The sequence below is a fragment of the Choloepus didactylus genome, chromosome 16, assembly GCF_015220235.1.
Source record: "Choloepus didactylus isolate mChoDid1 chromosome 16, mChoDid1.pri, whole genome shotgun sequence".
NCBI lineage: Eukaryota > Metazoa > Chordata > Mammalia > Pilosa > Megalonychidae > Choloepus > Choloepus didactylus.
In genome coordinates, this window is record NC_051322.1 from 19,903,619 (window position 1) to 19,920,134 (window position 16,516).

Consider the following 16,516-nt stretch of genomic DNA (forward strand, 5'->3'; position numbering starts at 1 on the left):
AGGTTAACTGAAGAATGAAAAGAATACATCCACTATTCAGATAAACTAGCAATACTCACAAAGTGTGGAGTTGATGATGGCTAAGATCCCTTGATGCTGCCTGGGTTGGATCTCTGGGAGGTCTTTGATGAAGATCTGAGGTTAGGTGTTTCTATGTTTGTCTCTGTGAGGTTAAAAACAAAGAGGTGACTATCAGTGATGGAAGAATTTGTATGACAGATTTGACAGAGCAGGAGTAGACATAACTGATAATAAGCCTGTTGGTTAATTTGTCAAACCAAATTCTGAATTTCTTTGAAACTAAGATAATCATACACACATTTTAAGGTCAAATGCCAATGTCAAAAAAGAAACAAAGGAAGGAAGGAAGGAAGGAAGGTAGGAAGGAAGGAAGGGAGGGAGGAAGGAAGGAAGGAAGGAAAGAGAAAGAAAGAAAAGGAAGTCATCTCCATATTTGCTAATGTTGGCATTTAGTGTGTTTCAGGTTTCAGTGCTCCGTGTAAATGTGCTGATACTCAGCAGTTAGTCTGAGTCCAGTCTGGGTAAATATAAACAGGCAGAGTTGCTGACACTAAGTTCTGAGGGGAAGCTGATCTTGATACAAATGAGTGGGTGAGTGTTAAACTGTTTTCTAATTATCACTCCAACTTAAACATAAATCAGAATCTTCAGACACCTACCAGATTTTCAGAGCTTTATACACACTCTAACCGTAAAAATATCTATGCGTCTAAAGCTTCATCAGCAGCATTCCTTAATTCTCTTTCTTTTCTCCCTTTATCCAAATAACAAGCTTACCTTCATATTTAATATTGTAATTATTTTAACACACATAGTAAAATAAGTTTTTAGAAGTTGATAAAACCTGGAATTTGTGATGTGTATGAGGGGGCAGGATTCTTTCCTTTAATTTAAAAAGAGTTACCTACCACCTGCTTTTCAAATGTCAACTAGGCTTATTTTTCTGATTTTTCCCTATATACAGTGTCTTTGCTCAATCAAATGCACCCCTGGACTTTTGAAATATTTTATAGCATTTGAAATTCTAAGTTAATGTAGTTTTTAGCAGCTGATTGTATCAAATTAACTACTGGAAATTTAAATGATGGACCATATCAAGTTTCACCTGATATTTATTCCTACAAGCATTATTGTGCTAGCTGAATAAAATGACTGGTTTTGCATTGATAGAATATAATTTTCACCCAGATAGAATTAAATATCCTTCTTAGGATTTCCACTAATCTAGCTATCACAGTTCTCAGTCACAACTATCTTATCAATATCATGACCCTTAGAACAGAATATAGCATTGGTAAAAAGACAGCATTTTGGTTTTATTTACTTAAATAGGATATGACATACCTTTTAAACTGATGTAAGGAAATATTGCATTCTTAAAGATAACAGAATTAAACTCTTATACCAGCTGAGCATGAAGCTATCTTTTTTTCAATGCAATTTTTCCGAGATATATTCACACACCATATAATCCATACAAAGTGTACAATCAATGGCTCACAGTATCATCACATGGTTGTGCATTCATCACCACAATAAATTTTATAACATTTTCATTACTCCCAAAAAAGAAATAAAAATAAAAAATAAAACCCAAAATATCTCATACCCGTTATCCTCCCTTATTATTTTTTTTGTAACAGTTTTATTCATACACCATATACTCCATCCTAAGTATACAATCTATGGCTCTTGTTATAATCATACATTAAGCTATCTCAGTTGCATGCTAAGGAGGTCTTTTTTGTTGTTATTAGATATGATTTAATGCATTGCTTAAGCATTTATAGGGAAAAATTAAAATATGGGGTATCTTATTAAAAATAGAAATATCCTTTCTATGGAATAAAGAATTTATATTGAATGTATTTATACTTCAACACTCTATAGTAAAACATTATTTTCATAATTATTTTTCAAAGATTTTAAATGGTAAACTTCCTGAAGGACAAAACCGCTGCCTTTTATTCATTATGCCCATGTGGAAAACTTCTAAAAAATGTTACATAGTAAGGTGTATCTAATTTAGATTACATATATATGTGTCTATATATGTGTATCTATGTATGTGTGTGAATATGCATATGTGTGTATTTAACAAGCTATGAATTTATAAAAGATAATAAGAGCATTATCTTCACTTACAGTTATAGAAACAGAATACAGTAAATCCCACCAGATTGGTTTTATAATATAGCATGATATGATTTAAGGTCAAATTATTTCATACTGTTAAGCTCCAAAGTAAAATATAAAGTTGCACAAACAATACTTGCTGCTCTGTGCAGGGTATGGTGAGGAAATTAATATATAATCAGTAAGAAGTTGATTCAATGTGGAAATGTAAGAGAACAATATCTTTTTTCCAGCTTGCTTTTAACAAATATAACAAAACAGCTATACCTTGGCTTTATCATGAATGGAAATATTCTATTTCGTAAAGTGGTTATTATAAAGTCCAAGTTTATATAACAAATAGTTTCTACTGTTAGACTGACAACCTATATTAACACTGATTTCCTGGTTTAGAGTCAACAAAATTCACTTAGGTATCTTTCAGCATATATATAAATATATATAAAATATTTATAGAATTTTTGCCCTGTTAGGGCTGAGGCTTTGGGGAGTTCAAGGACCCTTTTCAGAAGCTGCTAAAAGCTATGAACACAAATTCAGGGCACTTTTAAGAAAGGTGTAGTATGCTTACTTCCTGAGCATACATAATCAACTGATTCAATTTTAAAAACCATCCTTAATTTTCACAATAACTACTGTTCTATAAGTTCTATAATTAACTGAACAATGTTTCAAAAGCATTTGAAACAACTAAAAGACAAAGGTACACTTTAACATGTGAAACAGCAAAGCAAACTGTGAACATTATTAACACTAGAAGAATTTCATCTTGCCTTTTTTTAACCTTCACCTGGAGGACAAATTATACTCCTTAAAACCTTCCTACCATTCTTTTTATATGGTGGCTTTCAGATATAATTCACAAACCATCCATCCGCCCATTTAAAGTGTCCAATTCAATGGTCTTTAGTATGTTCATAGATATGTGCAATCATCACTAAAGTCATATGAATTGTTATTTGCAGGAAAAAATAATAAATTCTCAATACACAAGTACTTCATATTTAGCAACACCATACTTTTTAAAAATATAAAGATATCTTGGACATTTTTTATAAATATAGGTTTGATAAATGGTATAATAAGCCCTTCAAAGTGGGACTAAGAAAACTATTGTATATGATTGCATTGTGAATGGCCTCCTGAGTTTAACCACCTGGTGGTTTGAAACTGTATGTACCCCCAGAAAATCATATCCTTAAAGTTAATCCATTCCTGTGGGTGTAAACTTATTGTAATTAAGACCTTTGGATGAGGTCACTTCAGCTAAAGCATGGCCCAGGGTGGGTCTTAGTCCTCTTACTGGAGTCCTTTATAAGAGAATGAAATTCAGACAGGGAGAGAGAAAGCCATGGGAGCAAGAAGCTGAAAACAATGAAACCCCAAGGAGAAGGGAGAGAACAGCAGACGTTGCCATGTGCCTTGCTGTGTGGCAAAGGAGCCGAGGATCACCAGCAGTCAGTCTTTGGGAAGAAAGCATTGCCTTGATGATGAATTGATTTGGACATATTCTTCAGCCTCAAAACTGTAAGCTTGTAAGCTAATAAATTCCCATTGTTAAAACCAACGCATTTCATGGTATTTGCTTTGAGCAGCCCAGGAAATATGATAGGTGAGAGCAACTGAGTGATATGCAGTGCTATTGCCACACTGCAAGATCACAGTACCACCTCTGCACTCCCCAAAAGGGAATTAATTATAGGGGGAGTCATTCCATTTAGAAAATTGACTGAACTCTAACTTTGATAATTAAATATTCGACATTCTTATACATATCATATCTCACTGCCTTGTCTTTGCTGACATCTGCTGGCATGTTTAAGAAAATATGCTGTTTTGCCTGTTTAAAAAATAATTCACCTTGGAAAAAAGACACTTGGGTTTCCACTTACAGCCTTGAAAGCATAACTGGTAGTGTACTTGATCTTCAATCATAAGTAACCATAAAAGTGGACAACATATGAAGCCACAGTTTTCTGGCATTGAATAGAAGGCAGTGCAAGACTGTGGTCCTTGAGAGAATGCGGGACACTGTTATCGAGTTCTGACTTGGCGGGCCTGGGCCAGGGGAACTGATCAGCCCCTAGGAAAGGTAGTGGGGCACGGGTGGTTGCGCCCTCCACAGCCCCCCGGGCCTGAGAAAGTGGAGCCGAATGCAGGCCCCATTTCCTCACCCCAAAGTAAAAACCATTGGGGAGGGCTTGCCGGAGAAAACCGCCCCCTTTACCTTGCCCACCCACTCCCCGTTACCGGAGCAACTCCCGCCCCTTTTCAGTCAACCTCCGCGCCCTCTCAGAACCAATCCAAGCCTTTAACCCTTGCAGCTACCCCGCCCTCTAAATGCCCGATATAAGCTTGTACTCTCCCCTAATAAACTCTCTTGGTTTTCATCATCCTTAAAAGAAATCGTGTCCCGCCTGTTCCTTTCTCGCCGCCCTCCATACTTGCACACCTCCCGCCGGGGACCTGGCCAAGTCCCCCGCCTCGCCCTCGCCTCCGGGAAAGAGCCCCCGCCGCCGGTACCCTCGGAGCAATCCTGGGAGCCTAGGATTTAGCAACCGGCCGCCACCCTCCCCCAGACGAATCAACTGCGACCGCAACTGGCGCCCAACGTGGGGCCCCTGGAATTAAAAGTCCTCTCCACGCAGCGGTCCAGTGAAACCACCCGCTCGCCCGGACGCCTCTCCAGCTCCCCTTCTCCTCGCCTGCAAAGTAAGGGCTGCCTCTCCCTCGCCGCCCCGCGGAGCCGCCCCTCCCTCGCCGCTACACGTCTGGAGCCGCCCCTCCCACGCCGCTCCGCGCCCGGGCCGCTCTTCCTTTCCCACGTTAACCTAACTCTTACCCCCGACTACCTTTCGTCTTCTCTTCCTATATCCCCCACATTCCTCCTAACACTCTTCCTCCAGTAGCTTTCCCTCTTCCCCTCCATTACTTTGCTGTGGTCCTCTGTGTCTTTGTTTCTTTGTTTCGCGCGGTGTGCCTCTTTGCAACCGCCCCCCCCCCCCCAAACTGCTCTCGCTACTAGAGGCTCCTGCCTTCCATTCTCACCATCTCCTTCGGCCTCGCTGCCACAGTTTACCTCATTTTCTTTACTCAATAATCAACCCCCCTTTTTTTTTCTCTTTTCTCACTCCGCTATGGGTAATCGTCTATCTGCACGCCAAGCACCCCAAGTTCGCGCTCTGGCGGGTCTCCTAGACACGCATCGCTGTAAAGTGTCTGTCCGGCAGCTGCAGGTATACTGGGACCTCCTGCTGCCCTTTAACCCATGGCTCACCACTTGCCATCTTTGGGACCCTGTTACTTATGATCGCCTTATTGATCGGGTCACCAACGCCATGGAACATGAGAGCAAGCGCTTCCCTCCCGGCTTGCTCCCCACCTTAATAACCGTCCGCTCCTGCCTTCAAGGCTCCCTCCCCCCTGATCGAGGCCCCATTAAATCCAAGGAGGCCCTATCAACCCAGTCAACAGATTCAGACAGCGATACTAATGTAGACCACGATTCGGACACAGAATCCTTAGTCGAGCAAATTAACAACGCGCTCGAAGTCGCCCCCCAAAAACAAAGCAATACTAAGCCTCGCCAAGATGGCGAACTTCCTCCTTCTTCTTCCATCGAGGGGAGGAAGTGCTCCGGCGATGACGTCAGCCCTAAGCTGGGCCGGAAACCGCATGCGCTTTACCCCGCCCTTTCACAGGGCGGAGTTAGTCCGCCATCTTATGCCTTGGGCCCCACCCTTTCACAGGGCGGAGCTAGTCCACCATCCTATGCCTTAGCCACTCCCAACGCGCCGCCGTCTTGCAACGCTTGGGGCCTCCCACTTCCGCCTCCCCCTCCGGCGAGCTCCCCCTCGGAGCCGCTACCGGCAGCTGCCGCCGCTCCTCCCACCCTGCCGACTAACAACCCCTGGCTGCCTTCTACACCTCAAGGCAACCCTTGGGGCAACGCTCCCCCTACCCCCACTCCCGCGCCAAGCCCTCTGCAAGCGCGTCCTCCTTTCTCTCGTGCCTTTCGCTGCTTTCCTCTTAACCTTACCCCCACACCACAGAAACCGTATGACTGGTATCCCATTGACTCTAATACTATTAAGCAGCTTCGCAGGGCCGTCAAGGAGGACGGGTTGGGTAGCCCATACGCTTCCCAAATACTGCAGGATCTCGGCATGGACTTTTGCATCCCCCAAGACTGGGCCTCGCTTGCCCGTTCCATTCTTAACCCCGGCCAGTTTATTGATTGGCGTGCTCACTTCCAGGCGGAAGCAGCTAAGCAAAGTGAGCAAGACGCAGCCACTGGAGTCTATCATCCCCCCGAAGCCTATTTAGGCACGGGAGCATTTCTAAATGCGTCTGCTTATATTAATGTCCCTGCCACCTTCTGGACTATCCTCAGAGGCATCGCCTTACGCGCGTTTGCCAACTGCTCTGCCCGTCGACCTGACAGCTTTACCAAGCTCCTCCAGGAGCCAAACGAACCTTTCGCCACCTTCGTATCCAGAGTCGAAGAAACCTGCGCTAGAAAAGTTAGCAACCCCCAAGCCCAGCTAGCTCTCACCCGAGAACTCATTCTAGAAGGGGCTAACCCCCCCTGTAAGCAAGCCATTCTCCCCTTGAGGGAAAAAAGTCTAGATGACTGGGTTCTCGCCTGCAGCGCCTTTGACCCAGCTGCCGCGTCCCTAGCCCAGGCTGTCTCTGGCGCTGTCACTGCCGCCTTAGCCGCCACCACCGGTTGTTTTAAGTGCGGGCAGAGCGGTCATTTTGCACGGGAGTGCCCCAATGCAGAAATCAACCGCCTACCTTTCATTCAGCGTAATGGGCGCCCCCCTCCCACTCCTTGCCCACGCTGCCAGCGTGGCTATCACTGGGCGCGCGACTGCAAGAGCAGCCCCAGAGATCTTAGCAAGAATAGCTTAAAAAACCTCTGCTATCCCTGGTGCCCTGACGGCAGTCAGCGCCAGGGCACTGAGCAAGCTTTAAACTCCAAGCGGGGCAAGCCTCAGCCCCGCCCCTAAGAGGCAGCGTGCCGGCCGGTTCTAATAAAGCTAATCACTTCACCGGCAGTAAAACGCTTCTCTGGACAGTCCCTATCACCCCAGAAAAGCCTACTCGTAAGTTAAGAATAGAGGGGCAATGGTACACGGGCACGCTCGATTCAGGGGCAGAGGTCTCTTGCATGCCCGCTCAGTATGCCACCATGTGCATGGTTCTCGATGGTCCCTCAGTAGTGGGAGCCACTGGTACCTCCACCTCTCTTCAGGCCATAAGGCCCATTAAGTGGGAGGATGAAGAGGGCCACTCAGGCACCTTCCGCCCGTTATTTCTACACACCATAGACCAAATTTTATGGGGCCATGACATCCTCGCCGCCTCTGGGGCAGTGCTTACCACGCAGCCCCCCCAATAATGTGCGCCACTGCTCGTTTAACACCTCCAGCGCCCGTTCCTCTGCAGTGGGATACTGAGGAACCTATATGGGTGGAGCAGTGGCCCCTTCCCACGCATATTCTCATAAAAAAAGAGGCTGCAAACCAACCAGGCCAAAATACTGCATTGAGAACACCCTCTGGCATAGGTCCCAACCAAGTCATTAACCCCCTTTTTCCTCAGCTTCAACCAGCCGCACCTCAGCTTCAACCAGCCGCACCTCAGCTGCAAACAACGCATCGCCAACCTCACCACCCCAACCTTTTCTACCCCCCTCTCATTACTCCTCTCCCCTCTTCAACCTTATCCAAGCAACCTTCACCTCACTAAATGTCTCCTACCCCAATCTTACCTCCTCCTGTTGGCTTTGCCTCTCCACCTCCTCCTCACTGTATGAGCCAGTTGCCTCCAACCTCTCCTTTTCAGAAAACACAGAGGACAGCCCCTCGGAATGTAATTGGAATACCTCTGCCATCCCCCTAACCTTTCATTCAGTCTCCTTTACAGGAAAGTGCATCCGCCCTCGCTCCAGTAACTCTCCCAGCCTCACTGCCTGTGCCAGCTACTCATCTCCCAGCAGCTCTGCCAAATTTCTCATTCCTCATAACTCCTCCCAATGGCTCTGCTCCTCTACAGGACTTACCCCCTGCCTTAACGTGCAAACCCTCAATACAACTAATGAAACTTGCCTCCTAATTGTCCTTATCCCTAGGGTCCTATACCACAGCGAGGAAGACTTCTTCCTCCGCCTGGAAAGAACTGCAGCCCCTGCTCCACTGCAAAAGCGAGAGCCCATCACCGTCCTCACGATTGCCTCCCTCCTAGGTCTTGCAGGCGCTGGCACCGGAATCGCTGCATTAGCCAGTCAAGGCTCCGCCCTAACTCACCTCCGGGCGGCTGTTGACGAGGACATTCGTCACCTACAAGACGCTATTTCTCATCTTAAAAATTCTGTCAATTCCCTCTCTGAGGTCGTACTCCAAAACCGCCGAGGCCTCGACCTTCTCCTCCTCAAAGAAGGAGGCCTCTGCGCCGCCCTAGGAGAAGAGTGCTGTGTATATGCCAATTCCACAGGTCTCGCCGAGGACAGCCTAAAAAAGGTCCGAGAGGGACTGGAACAACGCAAAAAAGACCGTGAAGCCACCAGCTATTGGTCCCACATCTTTACCCCCCTCCTCCCATACCTCCTCCCTCTCATCGGCCCCCTACTAATGATTATTCTAGCTCTCACCCTAGGGCCCTGCATTATCCGCAAAATTGTTCAGCTTGCTAAGAACCAAGCCAATGCTGTCTTTTCATCATTTGTGCAAGTCCAGTATCAACAACTTGCCTCCACTGAAGAAGCTGACCCTCCGCAGCGTCGCCACCCTCGTCCATCCCGCAAGCAGCGAGGCCCCTCTCGAATGCCCGGGCGCCATACCAACGTCGAGCTCCAGCCTCTCTAACTACCATCTACCCCTATCCCTTCCCCCACCTCCCCTTTCCCTCATCCCTTGGCGGATCTCTCCGGTAAGCTTCTTCCTCTAATTAGAAAAGAAGGGGGAAATGCGGGACACTGTTATCGAGTTCTGACTTGGCGGGCCTGGGCCAGGGGAACTGATCAGCCCCTAGGAAAGGTAGTGGGGCACGGGTGGTTGCGCCCTCCACGGCCCCCCGGGCCTGAGAAAGTGGAGCCGAATGCAGGCCCCATTTCCTCACCCCAAAGTAAAAACCATTGGGGAGGGCTTGCCGGAGAAAACCGCCCCCTTTACCTTGCCCACCCACTCCCCGTTACCGGAGCAACTCCCGCCCCTTTTCAGTCAACCTCCGTGCCCTCTCAGAACCAATCCAAGCCTTTAACCCTTGCAGCTACCCCGCCCTCTAAATGCCCGATATAAGCTTGTACTCTCCCCTAATAAACTCTCTTGGTTTTCATCATCCTTAAAAGAAATCGTGTCCCGCCTGTTCCTTTCTCGCCGCCCTCCATACTTGCACGCCTCCCGCCGGGGACCTGGCCAAGTCCCCCGCCTCGCCCTCGCCTCCGGGAAAGAGCCCCCGCCGCCGGTACCCTCGGAGCAATCCTGGGAGCCTAGGATTTAGCAACCGGCCGCCACCCTCCCCCAGACGAATCAACCGCGACCGCAAGAGAAGAGACACAATGTGTGAACTGCAGTCCATCATCCCTTCCGCCTGGGGAACTGCCTGCTGCAGTTATAGGGGGCAGAGCCAAGGTGGACACGGACGGTGGTCTTGCTGAACTGAGAAGGCACAGTGGTTGTCTTCTACGGATGAAACGGCTGGGCGTTGTGACAGTGCAGCAGAGAAGAAGGAGCTGGGCAGAGGGAGGCTCTGGAAGTCTGAGTGTGGATTCACCATGGGCCTCCTGGGCTGGGTTGTGCATGAGCTGGGGGAGACTTAGCAGCAGCTGCTGCTTTTGAAACTAAACAACAGAGGTCAAGAGGTGCAGGGAGAAATGGGAGTTCCAGTCCAGGCAGGCTGAAGGCAGAGTGAGGAGACCTTGCTGAACACCTCAGACATTCAGTAGGGACCCCAGAAAGGCCAGGCTTTAGGACTGAAGACAAAGCCCTAAGACGAGGAACACAGGCACCCTAGAACTAAGTTAACAACTGAAATAGATCTGCCAGGATAAAGAATAAAACCAAGCTTCTCAAGATCAGATATATTCCCCAGTAACAACATTACCTGCCAGAACAAAACTCAGCAAACTTTAAATGAAAATGATGTAATCCAGTCCCCTTTTACTGACCTTGAGGAATTCAAAATCATTTATGAGGATTGTGGCTTGGAATGAAAAACTTTTGAACCAGAGCTGAGTTTACCCTCTCAGTTAAAGAGATACAATCTGGAGAAGACTGAGAGCCTGTGAGCTTCTCACCCAACCATCCCACCCCTGATGGGGGAACCTCAGGTCTTATGTAACAGTCTGAGTGAAGTAACCTGGTAGTGGTATGCAAAACGCTTGAGTTGTGCAGGGTATGGGTGTTCAATGGACAGTAATTGTTAGGGGTTGGATTGTGTCCCGCAAGAAGATACGTTGACGTCCTAATCCCCAGTACCACAGAATGTGACCTTATTTGAAAATCAAGTCATTACAGATGGAATTGGGCAAGTTAAAATGAGGTCATCCTGGAGTAGGGTGGACTCTCAATTCAACATGATCGGTGCCCTTGAAGAACAGGAGAAGAGGCAGATGCAGACAGAAAGAGAAGACAGTCGTGTGACCACGGAGGCAGAGACTGAGTTATGCCACAAACCAAGGAATGCCGAGCATTGCCGGCAAGGGCCAGAGGCCAGGAGAGGGGTATGTAATAGACTCTTCCCTCTAGACGTCACAGAGAGCCTGGCCCTGCCAACACCTTGGTTTCTGACTTCCAGCCTCCAGAACTGTGAGACAAAATTCTCTGTTGTTTCGAACCGTCCAGTTTGTGGTACTTGGTTACAGCAGCCTTAGCAAACTAGGACAGTAATCCTTAGAAAGGGGATGGTGTTGTCCTGAAAGGCCCAATGCTACAAAGGGAGGGGGTATGGATGGAGATGCTGTATTGAAGGGAATTAAGGTGTGGGATGGGTTACAAATTGGAAATTATCACTGGAGATGTAATTCTGAAGCCTCATTGCCTTTATCAAACACATTACTGGAATGGATAGACAATTGAGTGGTCAAGCTGTCCTTACTCTTTTCACCCGGGATATTGCCTAGGTGCCTTTTGCCCAGTTTTCATTGGCCATGAAGTAGTAACTTTAGGATTGCCTCAAGGGCAGCAAGCGACCCTACCCTTGTTAAGAAAATGATTGAAGTGGGAGTTTTGTTTTCTAACTCTTCTGTCAACAGTCCAGTTTGATCAGTATGTAAAGTAGACCCTGTGGAGGTTAAGGAAAGACTGTCCAGGAGTAAACAAGGTGGAGCCTTTCATTGCTTCGGCTGTTCCTAAAATGGTGCAGGAAGGGCAACTAGACAACAGGAGTAGTGAGTGTGCCAGTACAGACCCAGCTCCCTTCTTTTCAATACAAAATTGGAGTCCTGCCAGGCTCAGTCTGCATTCTTTTGGATGAAACCCAATATACATTCATAGTATTCCCACAGGGATATTTGAATTTATGGGCATATTGCTATAATTAAGTGAGGATGGACTTGGAAATGATAACCATTTAGAGCCAGTTAGTGTATTACATTGATGATTTCACGATAATTGCCTCCACAGAGAAATATGCAGGAGGAATTATAAACTGTGGTCACTTCTTTGACAAATAAAGACTGATGACTCCAGCAAAAATTCAAGGTGCACTGCATTTCTGGTCTGTGAAATTCTGGGGAATTACATGGGTTGGAGTAGCCAGGGACATTCCTATTTGGTGGCAAGGACACAGACTATGGCTTTAAACCACAGCTCTATTCTGGGAGCTTTATTTTATAATGAGAAAACTGAAGTTTAGACAGTTAAGTTACACATACTTAACGGCTGAGGAGTGACTAAAATTCTAGTTTTCTGAATGTCAGTTTAGTTTTATCTGCTCTACCATAAATGAGTTTTTAAATTAGCTTAAATTGTGCTATATATCAATCATGTAGAAGAGAGAATAATTCACCCATCATCCAGATATACAAACCTTAATATTTTTTCATATTTTCTTAATATTACTTAAAGAGATGTGCCAAGTAAAATTTCTAAAGATTTCAGAAGTTTTGCTGAGAACTATTTAACACACAGAAAAGACTTCAAAGAAAAATTTACCTATAATGGACTCAGAGTTTACAATTTTTCTTAGTGAGAAATTGGAAAACAGATTGAAAATTCTATCCAATATGATGTAGATAATTAATGAAAGTGTAGGTGTTGGTTGTAATGAACACTAGAGAAGAAAATGTGTTTCTTATGGAAGAACTGAAAAATCCTTGTGGTTCCTATAATCTATAAATCCAAAACAGAGAGCTGAATTTGCTCCCCAAAATAATAAAAATGAATGAAGGCTAACCAAATAATGAAAGAATATATTCACTATTCATATAAACTAGCAACACTGACAATGTATGGAGTACATGATAGCTAAGATCCCTGCTGCTGCTGTGTCAAGTAAAATAAAAAGACCATTTGCATGGGGTATTGCTAGGAGGGAGGGACCCCTTTCCAAAAAAAAGGATTTTCCAGAAGACGAAAAAAAAAAATTGACCTGCTGTAGCTTTCTGAGAAAAAGAAACAGTGAAATGCACCCTATAAAATTCCAGATAAGCAACACCAGTTGACCAGTAGAGACAGCTTATCAGAATGCACAAGCCTAAGTACTAATCAATGGATATCTGCTCCCCACTTTTTAAGACCTCCATTGTCATAAGGAACTTTGATGTCAGCTGGTCATTGTAACCCCCACTTAGAAATTCCAAATGCTTTCATTAGCAGTCACAAGATACCTGTTGAGAGTCTCACTCCAGATCTTCCCTGGTTCGAGATCTCTCTGCTCAGTTTTTCTTTCAGTAACCCTGCAGCTTTGATTATGATGAAGACTTTGTTTCTTTTGACAACTTCAAAATGATTTGGCTATTCTTGGCCCTTTATTCCTTTATAAGAAGTTTGAGATTAGGTTGTGTGAACTTTCAAAACATAAACAAAAAACACCTGCTGATCATTTGATTGACATTGCATTGAATTTACAGATTAATGAGGAGAGCATTCTATTTTTAAGTTATTGAGCCTTCTTTTAGATATGCACACACCACTCAACATGATTTGGTAATATTTTATTTAGGATACATGCCTCAGTGTTCACAAAGGAGTTTGGTATAAAATTGTATGGTACTGTTATATTCTGTTATACAAATACATCAAATGGATTGAGGGGCCCTCTCTTACTCTGTGATGAAGTACTTTGAATAAAGTTGGGATTATCTTTGTAAAACTCATGTATAAACTCACCATGGCCTGATGTTTGTCTCTACATGCGGTGAAGCAAAGTTAATGATTCAATTCCTTCCATGTTATTCACTGTCTTCTATTTTACTACTTCTTGAGAAAATTATGGTGATAATTTTCAAAATTACTGGCATCAGCTTGTTCTTTGCATTTGTTGTGATTTTAAAAATCTGTAGAAAATGTATTTTAGGAACCTCTTCATCCTTATGCTAATTTGTATGTCTATGTTTTATTGATTATTTTGCGAGAGGTTTAGAATATATTGTATTATATTTAGAATGAATATTCTGTTTAGACTATCTGGGGGATACTTCATTTGGTGAAATAATTTTAATTTTAAAAATTATTCAATTTATATCAGCAACACAGATGTCAAGAGCATTTTTAGAGTTAAAAATTTTTATATAAATATTTTAGTCAAGACCTGATATGAAAATTTTGACCTTTAATTAGAAAAAGATTATATACATTTCAGGTTTCTCCAAATTATACTCACTCTTTATATCTTTTAAAATAGAAGACATAGTAAGGAGACTTTCATAACAAGCTCTTCTAACTGAATCTAGCTGCAACCTAAGAATAGATTAACGTACTTCCCAGTAAATCCTTTCAACTGGTCAAAAGGGCTCAGTAAAAAGAGACTAAAGGTATAGCTCTCTCACTGAAGACTGATAGTTCCAGGTACCCACAAGGAAGTCAAAACGGACTTACAAAGCTAATGACCATCGAATTTGCATAAAGCCTACTAGGTTTTGGAGAGAGATGTACTGACAAAGAAGGAACTAACTTGCACTATACATAGATTGTGACTGTTTAGTTTAGCCCTTAACATTACCCTTAGGCCCTCAAGCATCTGTGGACAGCAAATGGGTTGAGAAAGCTGCGCATTCCCAAGGAGGACATATTTGCAATTCACATGTGGTAAGGGGGATACTGGAAAAGGTAGAGCCTCCATCTAGCAGAGCCAAGAGCCCTGGAGAGCAGAGGGCTGGAAGTAAAAACGAGGAGCCAAATTGGGCCTAATCAAAGAATATTCCCTCCCCTCTTGATTGAGAGTCCTCATCACATTTTCCCAATGAGATTTTATTAGAATTGCTGTGTCCCAGTGGCTAAGTGTCCCCAAGTCTTTCTCTTCCTTAATGGGAATTTTATAGGGGTTGTCCTGTCCCCATTCCATCATTATGTTTTGTGATTGGTAACTTGTATTTTGATTTTATTTGTCTTTGGATCAAAAGGTGCATTACCCACCACGCTTTGGAGTAGAAATTGCCATACATTACCTAATGATCCTGGACTTTATTTTGAACTTGGTCTAGTAGAAAGTTGCCTTTCTAGGGATAGCATTGGTATAATTTGCCCAAACATGTGCGATAGAGTCAAATATTTGTTCTTAATAAGGGCAGATGTGCCAGTAAATATTTCCATGTCTCTGCTTTTCAGATACATGCTAGTTTTATATTTATTTCTCTTTTTTTCTGAGATTAGGCATAGCTATGCTATTTATTCTGGTAAAAATATATGAGAGTATCAGTGGATGAGAGATTTCAGGTGGAGTCAAGAGGTCACTCTGATGGACATTCTTACACACTATATGGATAACACTTTTTAGGTTTTAATATTTTGGAATAGCTAGAAGTAAATACCCGAAACTACAAAACTCCAACCCAATAGACTTGACTCTTGAAGATGACTGTATAACAATGTGGCTTACAAGGGGTGACAGTACGATTGTGAAAACCTTGTGGATTGCACTCCCTTTGTCCAGTGTATGGATGGATGAGTAGAAAAATGGGGACAAAACCTAAAAGAAAGGTAGGGTGGGATGGGGGGAGTGATTTGGGTGTTCTTTTTTATTTTTATTTTTTATTCTTATTCTGATTCTTTCTGGTGTAAGGAAAATGTTCAAAAATAGATTGGGGTGATGAATGCACAGCTATATGGTGGTGCTATGAACGGCTGATTGTACACCATGGATGACTATATGATGTGTGAATATATCTCAATAAAACTGAGTTAAAAAAAAAAACAGAAAAAAAAAAGGAAGGGTAGCAGAATCCTGTTTCTGCATTATTGTATCTGCTTCAAGTGAATCTTTCATGCAAGGTGTGGACAGAGCTCTGAAAAGTCAGTGAGTTTACAGAGTAATTTGTGTAAACCTTCCCTGCTTGCTTGCTAATAAATGATTGCATAAACAATTAAAAAAAAATATATATATATATATATATATATATGGAATGATGTGAACCACCTCCAGGGAACTTCAAGAGCCCATGCATGATTTATCTCTTCTGCTGCCATTGTGATCAAAAAACCTTAGACACAGTGATTGTTCTGTAAACCTCAGTTCAAGGATAATACAATGGAGGGCAGACACCCAGACAACCTACCACGGACATGTTTTGTGAGCAATAAATAATGCTTTATTGTTATAAGCCAATAAAATGTGGATTTCTGTTACTGTATATCATAGCCTATCTTGACTGCTACAATGAAGAAGCTGGGAAGTAATAAAGCCCTAAGTAAGAGTCAACACTGTTGAGAGGAAAGTTCAGAGAAGAGCAAAAGAAGTTCTTAATGACAATAGTAGAATTTATATGTTTTTAAAGTCTGAAATTTGAGTTTATGAAAATAAAGTTATTTGCTTATGAACATATATATGGAAACATTGCAAAGTGATGAGAAAGAGAGTAGCTGCAGGAGGGTGGACTGCAGCCTCGTCCTTCCAGCTTTATCCCCTCCCATGCCCCAGAGAATTTCATAAATTGATGGCCTATCTCATACTCATCCTTCACTCTGAGTCTATTTTTCCTCCTCTAAGAGCCAAACTTTCTGGGACAAAAATGTGGGCAGATGCCTTTCCTGAGGAGGACTTGGCCAGAGCAGTTTTTCAATTTAAAAAGTATAGTGGAAAATCCAGTCTTTGAGACAAACCATGTTCCAAAAGATAAATTAGGTAAATTTTTCTGGTGAGTTAAAATTCCCCTTTCTATTACACGGAAAAGTTTCCCTATATAGGAAAATTACCAGAT

General features: G+C 43.6%; 1 long non-coding RNA gene across 1 annotated transcript in view; it reads right to left on the reverse strand.

The window, feature by feature from the left end:
• Window positions 1-16,516, reverse strand: part of LOC119511163 — a 67,128-nt gene that overhangs the window by 37,269 nt on the left and 13,343 nt on the right. Inside the window, exon 2 of the long non-coding RNA XR_005212165.1 lies at window positions 60-163. This is a non-coding gene — a long non-coding RNA (uncharacterized LOC119511163). The remainder of the gene's footprint in view (window positions 1-59; window positions 164-16,516) is intronic.